The sequence below is a fragment of the Spermophilus citellus genome (genome assembly GCF_964194105.1).
Source record: "Spermophilus citellus genome assembly, chromosome: 8".
In the NCBI taxonomy this organism is placed as follows: Eukaryota; Metazoa; Chordata; class Mammalia; order Rodentia; family Sciuridae; genus Spermophilus; species Spermophilus citellus.
The window spans coordinates 47,948,647-47,965,321 of NC_138189.1; the positions used below are offsets into that span (position 1 = coordinate 47,948,647).

At 35.0% G+C, this 16,675-nt stretch overlaps 1 protein-coding gene across 2 annotated transcripts in view; it reads left to right on the forward strand.

Annotated features, from left to right (window-relative positions):
- ADGRL3 (adhesion G protein-coupled receptor L3) overlaps positions 1-16,675 on the forward strand; it is a 788,620-nt gene that overhangs the window by 343,233 nt on the left and 428,712 nt on the right. Inside the window, exon 1 of one of the 2 annotated variants that reach the window (XM_081302962.1) lies at positions 15,282-15,496. The exons of the other annotated variant lie outside the window; for it this stretch is intronic. The gene's annotated coding sequence lies outside the window, so the exon portion shown is untranslated. Of the gene's footprint in view, positions 1-15,281; positions 15,497-16,675 lie in introns of those variants that run through there. 2 annotated transcript variants of the gene reach the window in all.

A 16,675-nucleotide genomic window follows, 5' to 3' on the forward strand; every position in this document is an offset into this window, starting at 1 on the left:
ATAAGACAGCAGAATGCATTACAATTCATATTATACATATAGAGCACAATTTTTCGTATATCTAGTTTTATACAAGCTATGTTCACTCCATTTGTGTCTTCATACATGTACTTAAGGTAGTGATGTCCATCTCATTTTTTTTTTTTAAAGAGATTGTGAGAGAGAGAGAGAGAGGGAGAGAGAGAGAGAGAGAATTTTAATATTTATTTTTTAGTTTTCGGCGGACACAACATCTTTGTTTGTATGTGATGCTGAGGATTGAACCCGGGCCGCACGCATGCCAGGCGAGCGCGCTACCGCTTGAGCCACATCCCCAGCCCTGTCCATCTCATTTTAAAAATCCTTTTGCTCTACTTTTTGCTCCTGATTATCATAGTAAATTTGGTTGAAAATCTTACAGCAATACCCATGCTACTGCCTGAATGCTGTGCTGTCTTGAAACTTCTGCCAGATTAAGTAGTTGATCACTTTTAAATTCAGCTTTACAGAAATAAACTCAGGTCATGGGGAAAATATAGATAAATTCTTTGCCAGGATATAATCAAATGGCCTGTAATGCATTTCTCAATAGAGTACTTATTCCCATCTAAAAATCTCATGAGCATAATTTTTACTGTCTACATTCTTATCGGCATTCTGGTCTTCTGAGTTCCCACTAGAATCATCTTTAAGCTCTACTTATCATATTCTCTATGACTTCTCTGGCCTACAATCACTAAATTTTCCAACTTCCTTCCACAATTCCAGAGGCTTCTGAACCACATGTTCAGGCATGGTAACAGCAAGCACCCAAAATCTCAGTACTCATTTTTGTGTTAGCTTTTCATCACTGTGACCAAAATATACAAGAAGAACAACTTAGGAGGAAATGTTTATTTCCTCGTGGTTTCAGGGATTCAGTCCCTGGGTAGACTGTTCCATTGCTCTAAAATGAAAGTAAGGAAAAGCATCATGTTGTGGAGCATGGTGGAGGAAAGTTGATCAGCTCATAGCAGCCAGTAAGTGGAGAGAAAGGGAGGAACCAGGAACAAACTATATCCCCAAGTACATGCCACAAGTGACCTACTTTCTCCAGCCAAGCCCCCCCACCGGTCTATAGTTTTCACCTAGTAAGTCATTCAAATTTTTAATTCATCAAATGGGTTAGTCTACTGATTAAGTTACAATTTTCTTAAACTAATCGGTTCACCTCTGAACATTCTGAAACTCCCTACATTGTCTAACATCAGCCTTTTAGGAACATTACAAAACCAAAATCATGGGGCTGGGGTTGTGGCTCAGTATTACATGTGTGAGGCACTGGGTTTGATTCTCAGTACCGCATATAAAAAAATAAGTAAGTAAATAAATATCCACCAATAACTAATAAAAATATTTTTCAAAACCCCATAACAATTGCATTCATTTATCTCCAAAAAAATGTAGTCATGCCTGAGTTACTGCAAGAAATCACAGGGACAATACTGAGAAATAAATACACCTTCAGTACATACATTTAAAAAAAAATTTTCTGGCTGTCAATATTTAGTAATACTTTGAAAAATCTGAATTCACAGGATTTTTAAATGTAATCACATATTATATGTATATACATGTATGTATATCCACATGTGTACATATATGCATGCATACAAGATCCTGACTTATGATGATTTGGCTTATGATTCTTCACCTCAACTCTCATTCGAAAATGATATGCATTGAGTAAAAATCATTCTTTCAATTTTGATATTTCCAACTGTCCACTGATATGCAGGTCTATGCCCTCTTTCTGCGCTGGGTAAAGCTAATAAGTATAAACAAATTATCAAGGAACTGCAGCTCCCAGTCAGCCCATCAGTCATGTGTATAAGTAACTTATATTATACATTGTGTTGCATAATTAAGCTATGTTTGGTAGGGTCAGATGTATTAGATGAATCGTTGACTTATAATATTTTCAAATCAGAATATTTTGTGGAGAAGTAACCCCAATGTAAATTGGGAAGCATCTGAGTATTTATTATTGATATGTACATATATGACTCTAAAATTAATATTAATTAGATTATTATAAATTTCCTCAAAATGTAGATATTTCTGCTGTTCTGAAGGAGAAATAATACTACAATGTTTTGGTAAATTAATTACATTATTTTAACAATACTGATTTGGGGACTAATGGTTATACATATTTAAATATATATCAAGGGAGGCTAAAGATATACCCCAGTGGTAGAGTATGATCCCCAGCGATGTAAAAAAATGAATGAATGAATGAATAAATAAATAAATGAATAAATAACTAAACATGTATATGGATTGCTTGTATGGAATAAGTGATTGTCTAGGAAATAGGTCCAATAAATAAATAAGCAGTAGCTTCATGACAGTAAATGGCTCATATATGTCACTAATTTATTCAATTAACTTTTTGGGTATTTACTATAGCAACAAGAGCTGTTTCATGAGAAAATCTGCTTCCTAAAGGTTTTTGTAATTGATTACTTTATATTCACAGTTCAACTATTTACATTTTTTTTTTTCTTTTGCAGTGCTGGGATTAAACCCAGGGCCTTCTGCTTTCTAGGAAAACTCTACACCACTGAGCTATATCCCCAGCCATGGTTATAGATTTTTTATCCAGACATTTCAATTGAAAATTTGTCCTTATTATAGTTAGTCTACACAGATTACCAAACTTTGTCACTGGGCTAAAAACACCTAACTTAATAATAATTTTGTTTTTATGTATGGAAGATGTTATAGCACTTGTCTTTTTTACATTAAGGACAAGACATTAGTATTAGAACTTACTATCTAAAGGTATAAAAAATTATCTCTCTAATTTCTTTACCTATTTTCTTCTTTGGGTTTCATAATCTGCCATACATTCAACTCTTTATCCTTTACTAATCTATTTCCATTAATGTTTATGAAAACTCAACAATATTTCAGATCAAAATAAGGCCTGATAAACAAAGATATATACTACGAATTCTTATGTTGTAGGATGAAGCAGCACATGTAAAGGGCTGGGTTTTTTTTTTTTGTGTGTGTGTGTGTGCATGTTAAACATCTCTGATTTAGTATGCTTGAGCCATTTAACACATAAGCTGTCTTTAGTAATTTTTAGAAATGAGTATAGATCATATATGCATATTTCACATTTGGATAAGGTACTAAATTGTCTAGCTATATCTCTCTTAATCAAATTTTATGTATGTTGTATGACAGGTGAAATAGGTGTTTTTCTTATATTTTTGCTCTCCTTTCCAAAGCTAAAAAAATCTGTTTTTTAACACAAGCATCTCTATATCTAATACATAAAAATGAGGTAAAGATAATAAGTATAAACAAATTTTCAAAGTTCTAAACAAAAAGGAAAAATAAATTTTTATGTCCAGGAGCAAGGGAAAGATATTCTTGAACTGGATTAAATAGGACTACTATTAATTTTTCTCCCACAAGTATACAATACTTTCCAGAATATACTAAATAAACAAAGCTGTTAGTTTAACTGATTTTTGCATTAAAATGGAGCCAGCCTCCCACATTGATTGCACAACTGGCTAGATATGTAGTTATGAATTATTCTTTAACTTTCCTTTTCCTATATGGACTTATTGATTCTTGGCTAACCTTGAAGCAATAATGGGGATAATTATTGTTTATGTGTTAACAAAAAAAGTGTAGGCATAAAAGAAAATTTCAATAATTCTAATTCATTGTGCATTTTTGTTTCAAGTGTTTATCCTGTTTTTCTAAATTTCTTGCCCAGTGGAAGTGTTTGGTTAATCAGTGGCTAGGCAACAGGATGTTTTGTAGACTTGGCCCAAATTCTCTAAACTTCTCAATTAACTTCTACAATTGACATCTTTGGGTTTTCACATTCTTAAACACAGAACAGAGTTAACAGCCCATTTTTAAATTAGCTTATGCAAATGAAGAGTATTTGAGCTGAAGCAATCAAAATTTACATATCAATGTTTTGTGGAATTCTCTTTAAATTAGTCCTTAAGCAATGTCTCTACAAAGTGGAGGAGAAAGGAGAAAGTTTTTGAGTGAAAGCTAAGGGGAAAACTTCATTGTCTATTCTGTCTATCTTTGTTTTACAAATACACTCTAATTCACATTAATTCATAAGATATTAAATACTTTTAGCTTTATTCAATTTGAAATGGAAAGTCTTTAATAAGAATCTCAAAGTTAAATTAGCTATAGATTTTACTGTAAATTACATTACAACATTTTTCTTTCTATGCATATTAAATGTTTGTTTTCATTTACTTACATGAATTTTCTCTCCTAATTTAGGTATTTTCTTCTTGTTTTTATTTATACTTTCTTCCACCTGTTTCCTCACCACCATCTGGTTGTTTTCTTTTGTGTGTGAGAGAAAGAAGAGAGAGAGAGAGAGAGAGAGAGAGAGAGAGAGAGAGAGAGAGAGAGAGAATTTGCTGAGGGTAAATTGACTATGAAATGTATAATAGATAAGGATTGCTTAGTAAGATTTGCTTCTCATGTGATCAAGAATTGTTTCCCTTCTGGTAGAGGAAAGGAGATAACATTAAATAATAACAAATTTACTGCAAAAAAGGGAATCTTATACACTATTAATCTTATACACTATTAGGCAGAAAGGGGGGAGTTGATAAGCTCGAGTTCAGGACCCCCAAAAGACCACCAGAGACCAAGATTGATGTAAGCAGTAAAGAGGTGTTTATTTGGAGCTAGCTGGGTCCTCTGTGCACACAGCAACTGGTGACACTGAGAGGTCCCAAGCCCAGAGTTTGCAGCAGTTTTATACACTCTTTGGGGGAAGGCAAGCTCTTTACATACATCATAGCATCTCTTAGCAAATCATCACACACCACGGGAAAATCAAACAACAACTCTTAATATTGATTAGCACATTCACTGGTGGGAACAAGTTGGGTATGGGTGATTGGTTAGTACAAGAGGGGGATTCATTTGAACTGATTGGTTTAAGCCATGAGGGATATACATGCTAAACTACATGGTTTCCCAACGTGTTATCAACCACCATAAACTAATGAGGGGTCATCTGGCATCCAAGGTATTTTCCCTGTCTCATGCTGATTGGTAGCTGCTAGGGAGTTGCTATGGGTCCTCACCTAGCCTAACTGAGTCAGGGACATCTGGCCCTGCAGATCTCTGCTGTTATTTACAGGCAGACAACTCAGCAGAGTGGCTATCTGCCTAGAAGTGCTCTGTGGATTTTTCCAGGGACAAGGGTCATGCCCCCTTCCTTGGACAGGCTTTGTTCTGAGGTAGAAGCTGGTTTCTCAAAAATGGAGTCACATCAGTTTCTCAATGTCTGTTCTTTATTAAGTGCCTTCCACTCAAAATAATACTCTTGCCAAAGTGGCATGTTTTGAGGTGTCATATTCTGATCTCTTTCATCTATTTTAGAATCCATTTTAAATGTCCATTAAGAGACATTTGCATAGACTTTTTAATGTATCATGTATTTTAGGTGTTTCCCACCTAAATGTTGAAGAAATGTGTCCTTGTGAATGCAAATGACACATGAAGCTACTCACAAAATAAATTGAGTGCCTTCTATGTTTTAGATATTGAAAATACAACAGTGTGATGAAGATGAGCAGCAGACAAAATACACTGTCCTTAACACCTTCTATTAGGAGCAGAGAGAGAAAAGAAGTATGAAAATTTGGTTTAAAATATATGTGCAATGGAGAAAAGTAAAGCAGGGAAGGGGGAGTGGGATTGACAGTATATTTAAAATTTGCAAACACAAAAACTATAGTCAGAGAAGATATTAATGACTGGTTACTCCTGAGCAATTGTATATCTGAGAAAAACCACATTGCAGGCAGAAGGAATAAGGACAAAAGTCTGTGAGGCAGCAGTGTATTTGAGGAAAAATAAGGAGAACCATTGTGACCAAAGCAGAATGAGCAAGGAGAAGAGTAATGGGAAATAAGCAGAGTTATAAAGCTGAGAGATATGGGGAGTGGGTTTTTGGTGGGTAGAGTAAGAACTTTGAGTCCCAGGAAAATTAGAGAATTTTGAACAAAGCAATATTATGATTTGACTCACTGTTTCAAAGGATAACTCTTGATACTGGAATTAAAAGGTCCTGGCTGCTAGTTGCTTGAAGGCCAGTATTCAGGAGATAAGAATTGGTAGGAAGGAATTAAGGGCCAATAATCTTGAGAAGATAGGGGCTATTGCCTCAGAACTTCATTTTAGGGCTCATGGGTGTAAAGGGTTTATATAGGGAGGAAAAGAGAAGCAGGAAGGATATGTTGAGTGGGGTCTTCATCACCCAAAGTGAATGTCTCCTAGTATTTTTAGTGGACCTTGACCTCCTGCAGTTAGCCCTAGTATTTCTTTTTAGACACATCTAAAGACTATCTAGAGGAAGTCTGTTACAAAAGTCCTGGGTTCTGTGAAAACATTTTAACCATGTAGGTGGGACTTTTCTCTTCAGCAAAAGGGCCTGGGAATTTTAGAAGGGCAGAGGAGCAAGATGTAAGGACAGCCCCCAAAGGAGTGGTATATTCTTCCTGTGATACTGATATCACTTGCAGTGGCAGAGCCCTCTTTACTTTGAAATTGAAGGTATTATTAAGCAACTAAAATTGGGTATAGCACTCTCATGTATTTACTGGGCTAGCAGATAATGTGAAAGACTAAAGCTAAATGATTAAAGCATTAACTAGCTGTAAGATAACAAAACACAATGGTGATGAGGATTCTGAGAGTGGCTGACTGATTGACTATAAGACAAATCAAGTTATGAGTGTCCAATTTGGAGAGGCAGGCATTACTCACCTTCTGTTTTTACAGTATGGTAACATGGGCTCAAGTGTTTCTAGGTCTTCAAATGTTTTGAGAGGAACCAAAAGTGGGAATTTCTATGTTGTCTCCAGATTTTTAGAAATATGGATAGTAATTCATACATAAAACATATCTTCAGTCCAAGAATATCTGAGTCTACATTACAGCATGTCTAAGGATGGGATTTACCAGAAAACCTTTTTCTGTTTGCATTCTCTGGTCTTCCTTATGATAAAGCAGATAATTTCAATGCTGGTAAATAAATAACAGGTTAGATTAAAAATGATGGCAGAGAGATCAGTCTCTAAGTCTAGGTCTTTTCAAGTGAACGACTTTTCAAAATTATCCTCTAAAAATATCCAGTGATCCAATTATGATTATGAATTAAAGTCTTGTTTGCCTTAAAGATGTTTAGTCTTCTATCAGTGTTTAAAATTATTTTTTAACACAGGCACACATTAGAATACTTCATCCTTAAATGGCAGAAACACTCATATACACATAATCCCAAACAAATTTCCATTATGAATTTTTAATGGATGCATGGTTCAGTTATTTTTATTACAAATAAGTCATTGATGCACAGACCTCAGGCACCAGGAGAAGCTAGAGTCCATAGATTCACTATGTAGTTTCAGTAAAAATAAGGCCATGAAAGTCGATAACCCATTTATTATCAATGTGTACACCCTCTATGGCATTGGGCATTGTGATGATGGCATTGGCTGTTCCAGTGGATAAAGCTGCCTTCCAGTGGCATTTATAAGTCATTACTAATGTAAAATTATCCAGCAAGCTGATTGCCTGTCTTTCACTTTTTAATGCTAAAGTGCTTTAGTTCTCCAGAGTTGCAGTTAATAAGAGCATTCAAACACTAACCTTAGGAATCTCTCACAGTGTGTGGTTTCTTTAGGATGAAAATATATACTTTTGCTGGTGTTTTTAAAAATGTTTTTTAGATGTTAATGGATCTTTATTTTATTCATTTATTTATATGTGGTGCTGAGAATCAAACCCAGTGCCTCATATATGCTTGGCAAGCACACTACCACTGAGCTACAATCCCAACCCCTACTTTTGCTGTAAATCATCTACTGGGTTTTAGTGTTCTGTGTTTGTTTGTTTGTTCTACAAAGCATATCAGAGGCTTATGATGAGTCTAGCAATTTTTGTTAAAAGGGAACATAGGTTGCTTCAATAATATTATTTACAAAACAATTGAGGGAATGTGGATTTTAACTTTAAAACCCAGTGTGGAATTTACAGATTGAAAACAGCCACTTTGAACTTGTTAATTATGGTTTCAAAAGTGTCTCAAGTTTTGAGAATGTCAGGATGTGTAACTTTCATTTAAGTAACTTCAAGGAATTAGTTCAAACTTGAGATTATATTTGTCTTTGAAATCCTTGTGTGCATATATTGACTTATACTTTATCATATCACAATATCTAGAATTTCCTAGCCACAAAATCTGATAATATTCTACTTGAGGGGAAGTTTGTACACAATTATAATTTTAAATGTTTTTTTTTTTTTCTTATGTGTCCTTGTTCCATCTCCTCCATGTACTTTTCTAATTTGTACCTAATCTAGATAGCACTTTGAAATTTGTTGAGAGCCACAATTTAGTGGAATGACGCCTGGTATTTTTGCCAGAGGGAATGATTGAAAGGTGACCCACCAAGGAATAGGGCGGCTCCAGGATTAGGGCTGATCCTGCTGCCTCAGGCGCCCGCTACTTTGGAGTTCCCATTGAGTTCTCCCAGGGTTCCAGGAGAATTGGCACACGGAGCCCGGTGGAGGGAGTATATTCCCCGAGGGAGTATATTCCCGGGAAGTGTGTGTAGAGTGCCGGTGAGAGTTCCGGAATAAAGAGTTGCTGTTTGAATCTACAAGGCTGTGTGGCGGCAGAAATTGATAGTTAACTATTAGTAAACCTCTAATCCATTTCAGCTTTTTCTTTTTCTTTTTTTTTTTTTTTTACCAGAGATAAGATATACTTATTATTATTATTATTATTATTTTAGATATCTATCAATCTACCCCTTTCTCTATCTCTCTCAATCATCTGTCTAGATTAATTGCCTATAAAATGCTGGAAGAGCATCATAGCTATTATTCAGTTGTTTTTCTCAAAATCTCTTAATATTCCTACAATGGGCCTATTTTATTTTAAAGAGGAATCTTATTAAGCTTCTGGCAGAAATGAGCACCCTTTTCTAGGCCACCAAGAACATATCTGACATAGTCAAGTTCCTTCTAAAGTTTCTCAGTGCCATTGAACATTGGCCAGATGGCTTGAACTTTCCAAGTTTTTTTTTTTTTTCTCATTGGTAAATGGGGGATTATACTTCTTCAATTATGATAAGAGCTAAAGGAGAACATTGTGTGTGAAGTAATTTTAATGAGGATTAATGAGAATAATGCTTAGCTGAGGTACTGGTGCAGAATGAGAGCTTAGTCATATTTCAGGATTATGATTTTCATCACATATTGTTCTATGTGAGGAATAAATGAGACATTTTATGTAGTACACCAAGCACTGTGTTTGGCCTTGATTAAGCACTCTGCAATGTTACTTGATGATTATCACCATCATCATCACCTCCATGCCTAACCATTGACACCCTCTTACCACATACCATTGTAACCTTCATTCTCTGAATAATAAGTGAAATAACTCATTTGTGGAGAAATGACTAAGTAGTTATGAATTGTATTTCCATTCAAGTTAATTTTTGCATGGTGACTTAAATATCTTCTGTCGGTTGCCCTTCCTTTGCCAGTATAAGCTGCTTTTGTTTATGGCCTTGTTGGATACTTAAATAAAAATTAGAAAATGAAAAAAAGTCTAAAAATAAAAGCTTGAATTGTACCCACTGTGGCATTTAGTATGATTAGGCTACATTTGGCTCCTTCTTGTGCGCTAATAAGCGCTGAGTCTGACACATTGGCAATAGGCTTTTCCAGCACAAATGTTCATGCTTTGTAATATTTTGTACTTAATGTGTGGACATATTTGTTATGTGTTATTTTTTTAATTTTTTTTTTTGTCAGTGCCATAAGGGGATGAATGTGTGATTCAAAATATAGGAAACAAGAAAAGCATGAGTGAAATAGTTCTATCTTTGTTCCCTATTGGCTTCATCCAGTTAGTGTGTATATCTTACTAACCTGAGGAAATAACAGTGCATTTACATATAATTATGTTTTTTAGCCTAGTGTTCTATATGCTTTATAAAACAAAGTGTTAATATTATAGAATTCGACACTCTGTGTATTGTCGCTCACAGAACCTGCCTTTCTCCTATATGAGGCTTTTTTTTCTTTGATCCTTTACTGTCCTCCAGGGATTCACATGATAAACTTTGCTAATTATCCTTCAAGATTCAACTCAAGACTCTTTCCTTCATAAGGCAGACCTCCCTGCCCTATAACTCCTTGCTTGGCTAGACAGCCTTAGAGATAGCACCCTCTGTGGCCCATGGCCCTCCTAGTTCTATTATGGAACTAGTCTACTGAATTGTCATTAATTGTTTGACTGGAAGCCTAGTTGAAATCAACTGAGGAGGACAGCTGGATGTGTCTTTGGCTGTTTTTGTAAACCCATATTGACTGTCTTGTGATTAGCAATAAGTTTTTGTTGCATGACTACAATAGGTTATAAACTATGCTTCATGTACTCAGAAGTCACCTAGAGTACATCCATTATTACCTCCAAAGGTCAAAGTCGAAATTATAAAAATTAATAGTGATCTAACTATATTTTATTCCAAATCTCAGAAGGATGCATTGATATGTCCTGATTTTTCTTGCCATGGTTGGGGAAATGGTGAGATAATCTGAGCACTTGTAGTAATCTTGTCTTCAATAGTCGGTAAGTATGTAGGGACAATCTACTATCTCTGTCCAATAGTCCAGATCCCACAGAGTTTGCTAGTTTTAGTTTTTGTTGTTATTATTTTTGATTATTTGTTTTACCTTAGCTTAAAGAAATAGAGGATAATCTAACCCCCTTTGTAACAACTTAAAGTGGTCATTTCCATCCGATAGGCTCCACCATATGGCCTCCCGTACTGTGTAGGGTCTCCGCTATATACATCTTCCTTTCTGGCAATAAGTCAGTGGGAAGAGATAAGCCTATTTGTTATCCAGGCCTGTTTGTTTTCATTATATAACTTATTTAAAATTATAGCTTTTTTTTTTTAGCTAGACTGTGGAGCCAACCTAGATGCCCTTCAATGGATGAATGGATAAAAAAATGTGGCATTTATACACCACGGAATATTACTCAGCAATAAAAAATAATAAGATCATGGCATGTGAGGGAAATGGATGGCATTAGAACAGATTATGCTAAGTGAAGTTAGCCAATCGCAAAAAACCAAATGCAGAATGTCTTCTCTGATATAAGGGGGGTGACTCAAAATGGGGTAGGGAGGAAGAGCATAAGAAGATTACCACTAGATAGGGAAGAGAGGTGGGAGGGAAAGGAAGGGAGAAAGGGAATTGCATGGAACATGAAAAGAGACCCTCATGGTTATACAAAATACATGTATGAAGATGTGAGAAACAAACAAATAAAAAAAGAATTGTGTCACCTTCTTAGATTGGGTAGAAAGAAGTGATGGGAGGGGTTGGTGGGGAAGGGGGGAAGGAAGGACAGTAGAATAAAATAGACATTATTATTTCTGTGTGTATATATGTGACTGCATGACCAATGTGATTCTGCAACCTGTACACTCAGAATAATGAGAAATTTTATCCCATCTGATTCAAATATATGATGTGTCAAGGTCATTGTACTGTCATGTGTAACTAATTAAAACAAATTAAAAAAAATAAAAAAATAAAATTATAGCTATTTTCTTTTAGTTTAGGGTCATGGAACTAGGAATGCTGATAATCTGAAAAAAATATGTAGACTTTGAATAAAGATATCATACAGAAAAATAAACATAATTTTTATTTTAACTTTTTCTCAAGTATTTAAGGAGTATGGCTATACTTTTTTGAAAAAAAAAATATTTCTTTTAGTTCTAGATGGGCACAATATCTTTATTTTTATTTGTTTATTTTTATGTGGTGCTGAGAATCAAACCCAGGGCCTCACACATGCTTGGAAAGCAGTCTACTACTGAGCTACAACCCCAGCCCTATGGCTAAACTTTATTAGTAATTTTGATGAGTAATTATACTGCAAATTCTTTTTTTTTAAGAGAGAGAGAGAGAATTTTTTTAATATTTATTTTTTTAGTTTTTGGTAGACACAACATCTTTGTTTTGTTTGTATGTGGTGCTGAGGATCGAACCCAGCACCCCGCACATGCCAGGCCAGCGCGCTACCTCTTGAGCCACATCCCCAACCCACTGCAAATTCTCATATAAAATTTGTTTACCATCCAAGGAAAGTAAATTCTTCTTTTAAGACTCATTGCTTACAGATTGTGATCCTTCTCGTTGAATCCCTTATTTGGTACTACATAGAAAAGGATATAATTCAACCTATATTATTATAAAACATTATTTTAAAATACTTTTTGAAGAATGGATTTCATCCCTATAATCTCTGCTGTAGGGAAAAAAAATAAATAATTTACTGCTTTTTAAAACCAAATGATTAAGGGGACTAGGAAGGAAGGAGATTAAAAAAAAAGTCTTTTTAGGATACTTGACCTATTTTAAGTGAAATTTTAGAATGCATGACATTCCAAAGCCTTATGCTAAGTAAATATTGGTCGAGTCCTTCTAGACAAATATTCTCTGCATTTGCTGCTCTCTTTTATGAATTACACTAACAGTTGTTCCATTTTTACCTCTCATGGTTTACATATGAGGTATTCCATGTTAATGTAAGAATATTCAGAGGTGAAATTTCTGGATTGTGAGAGCCATAACCTAATCATCCCATCCTAGTTTATTTATTTATTTTTGAGAGAGAGAGAGAGAGAGAGAGAGAGCAAATTTTAATATTTTATTTTTTTAATTTTCAGCAGACACAACATCTTTGTTTTGTATGTGGTGCTGAGGATCGAACCCCGGGCCTCACACATGCCAGGCGAGCGCGCTACCTCTTGAGCCACATCCCCAGCCCCCATCCTAGTTTAAATAGATTGTCTGGGTGGTAACTATAGGCAGGTGGAGCATGCCTGGAGGAGGGAGGCCAGTGGGGAGTGCCCATGAAGGGTGCATCTTCCCTCTAGAAACTTCTGCACTTCCTCTTTGCTTCCTGGCTGTCTTAATGTGAGTAGCTTTCCTTTACCACTGCCCTTCTGCCCTGATGTTCTGGCTCATCTTAGGCCCATAATAATAGTCAGCCAACCATGGACTGAATCTTTGAAACCCTGAGCTCAAAACAAATTTTCCTCCTCTAAGCTTCTTGGCAGGTATTTGGTCACCGTGATGAGAAGCTAACACCCCATCTTGTAGAATCTTGTGAATTACAACCAATAAATCTCATTTATATCATATATGTGAATTTTTATTATTTTAATACTCTCTGAGGTTAACTTTGGAAATTATTTTCAGCTGGAGGACAAAGTTTAGGATTGATAACACACATATGCTTTCACTTTGTATTTCTTCTTACTTTGCTGTACCATCTACTTGATAGTTTGCTAATTCTAAAAAAACTCAGGTTTGCCATTTAAGAATTTATATATAATTAACAGGATGGCTCCAAGTCTTTATTATTATTTTAAAGTAGGTTTAATTTTTTTTTTTACTGACATATTATTTTGGCACTATAGATGATGATAGAGGATAATACATTTTGTTGAACTGTCAAAAATTGTAACTTAGATTGTCCAAATTAATGGACTTGATGTATCAGTTTATGCATATAATATCAATCAATTAATATAGATTAGCCATGTTACTACTAAACTAATTATTTTCTCCCGAATTTGCTTAAGTTCCCATGGTTGTCTAAAGTATATTTCTTGGGTTTGTGATTTCCATTTCAAAATTGTAAAAGTCTAAAAATATTTTGATTCTAGGAAAGGGATATGAAAGGATTTTTTTCAGGAACATTGAACTAGTTTTCTTGGGCTGCTGTCGCAAAGAACCACAATCTGGGCAGCTCAGACATAGGAATTTACTTTTTCTCAGTTCTGGCACCTGGAAGTTTGAGATGAAGGTATTTGTAAAGTTGCTTCCTGCTCAGGAATATGAGGAAAGGTCCTGTCACAGGCTTTTCTCCTTGGCTTGTGGATGCCTTTCTTCCATGTATTTGTGTCTCTGCGTTCAAATTCTCCCTTCCTATAATATCAGTCATATTAGATTAGGGCTCACCCTACTGACTTCATTTTAACTTGATTACCTCTGCAAAGACCTGATTATCAATAAGGTTTCATTCTGAGGTAATGGGGATTAGGGATCAAAGTAGAAATTTGTGTAGTAGCACAATTCAACACATAACGGTAAAGAAAGGTTGAATTTTAAATAAAGATGAGCAATATTCTGAATATTCATTTCCTCTTTCCATAGCAGGAGTGTACTTGTTTATGTTTCTTTTCTTTTCTTTTTAATGAACCATTTATTTTATTTTTTAATTCCGCTTTTTCTTTCCATCCTGGGGATAGAACCTGGTGCCTTTTACAAGTTAAACTGTGTTCTACCACTGAACTATATCCCTAGTTTATGTTTTTATGTTTTTTAGCATAAAACTGTTTTGGTATCTGTGGTATATATTATAGGAATCTATAAAGATAAGTTTTAGCATAGACTCAATAGTTTAACTGTATATGATGAAGATAAAACAAATATAATTAAAATTGTGAGGTTAAATATAACACAATTTTGACAGTAAATGCAAAGGAAGTTTGTCGTTACTTAAAGAATTTTTTTGAATAATAGATATAGTATAGAATTTCTGCCACATTTCTTATTATTAGCAATATATGTGTGTCCATTTTATTGTTCTCTTTGTTATCATTTAGAAAAGGGAGAATTCCCTTTTTTAAAAAAAATAAATCTGATCTATTTGCTCAACAAAATTATAACATCTTAACTTATGTAACTTGTAATTGCCCATATTGTATCATCAATCACCCATTCAGCTTGGACTCTGAGCTTTAAGAACATTATTAATCATTTAATTCACTTCCCATGTTTTACTATAGGGAAATAGATGTCTAAAGTAGGGAGAGACTTGCCAAATGCTATGTAATTAGCAGCAAATGCAGGGCAAGAACCCAAATGTTCTAGAATAAAAATTCCACAAAGTTTACAACTCTAAAAGACCTTTGAGTTCATCAGCTTTGTAATTTTCCAGATGAAGGAACAAAGACTCTGAGAGGTCAGATAATTTGTCAATGTCGTACAGTTATTTCAGTGGTAGAGTGGTGCAAGTGTAACTGGAGAAAACACTTCTAAAACAAGTCCATCAAGGCCAATGCCAATGGATATTTTAGAGGCTGCTGTGGACCCAGCATGTACCTCCAAATTTAACCTGTTGAAACTTAATCATTAATCCCGTGATGTTAGGATGTGGGGCCTTTATAGGTGATTAGGTCATGAAGGTAGACCCCTCATGCTTGGCAGTCACAGAAAAATCCTGGGAAAGCTTCTGGGCCCTTCCACCAAACAAGGAGACAGCAAGAAGGCACAGTCAATGAGAGAGGGATTCCCAGTAGGCACCAAGTCTGCCAGTGCTTTGATCTTGAACTCCCCCACCTCCAGAACTGTGAGTAATACCTATTGGTTGTTTCTGAGTATTTTGCAATAGCAGGGCAGACAGAATAAGGAAGGGTCCTTAAGAAACCTATGTTGATCTCCACCTTCCCTTCCTCCACACAACTCTAGATTTAATTACTAAAATAGTTAGCAAGTATAGACATAAATACTAAAGTAGAGTATGTTATCTGGAATCTTCAGACTGTTAAAGCCACACCTCAGTTTGCACTACTTTCCAAATAGTTGACCAACCATCAGGAAGAAAAAGGCAGTGAGTTTAAATGAACCCTTCTGTCTTCCCCACAATCTAAATATCCTGTCACATTGCTGTTCCTTAGCCTTTCTGGAGCCTGCAACATATTCAGTGGTCATTTCTTTACATCATTCTTGTCAAGGTAGGAAGTAATTGAAGCTAATTTTTAATTTGTTTTGATGTTGTCTTTCCATTTTTTATGATGCCTTATATTTTCTCATTCAAATTTCATTTATCTTTTAACCTATCAATTGTGTGATTATTGTATTATCTGACTTCGTTTAAAATCTTCTGTCTCCCTAATCATATCTCTTTTCATTTTTAATCTTTTTTGCATGACCTTAGGCCAGATATCTATGAACATTTTTAAGGCTTTTTCAGCAAAACATGCTTGTGAACCAACAAGCAAACAAAACAAAATAATAATGATGGTGATTTCTAAATGTCATTATTCCATGTTACCCTTTAACCTGCTCTCTTCTGACTGTTTTACTTCATACAATGCAAATACTTTGAAACTAAGTTTAAACTTTATAATTAGTGGATCCAAACTCCTGTTATTCCTTTCTTCCTTATGGGAATTCAAAGTCTCCCTGCCCCTACTATATTACAGAAACAACCATTCATAAATGGAAGCACAAAGCAAGGCTTTGTGAGGTGACTGTTTATATTTATATGTGAGACGTTGAAAGTTTTAGAAATTTTGAATGCTTATGCAGTTAAAAAGTGGTGAAGTTGCAATTACATAACAGAGTTTCTTCGTAGTCTCTGTTAGCCCCACTCTAATAAACTAAAGCAAATGCATTAACTAAAAGCAATGGTCCTGTTCAATCTTCATCCTTATTGAAATTTTCATTGAAAATATCTAATGTGGTTATTTTCTTTGCTATCTTTTTTCCTCCATTTGCCTCTATAAAGTATACTCAGGAGTCTTCT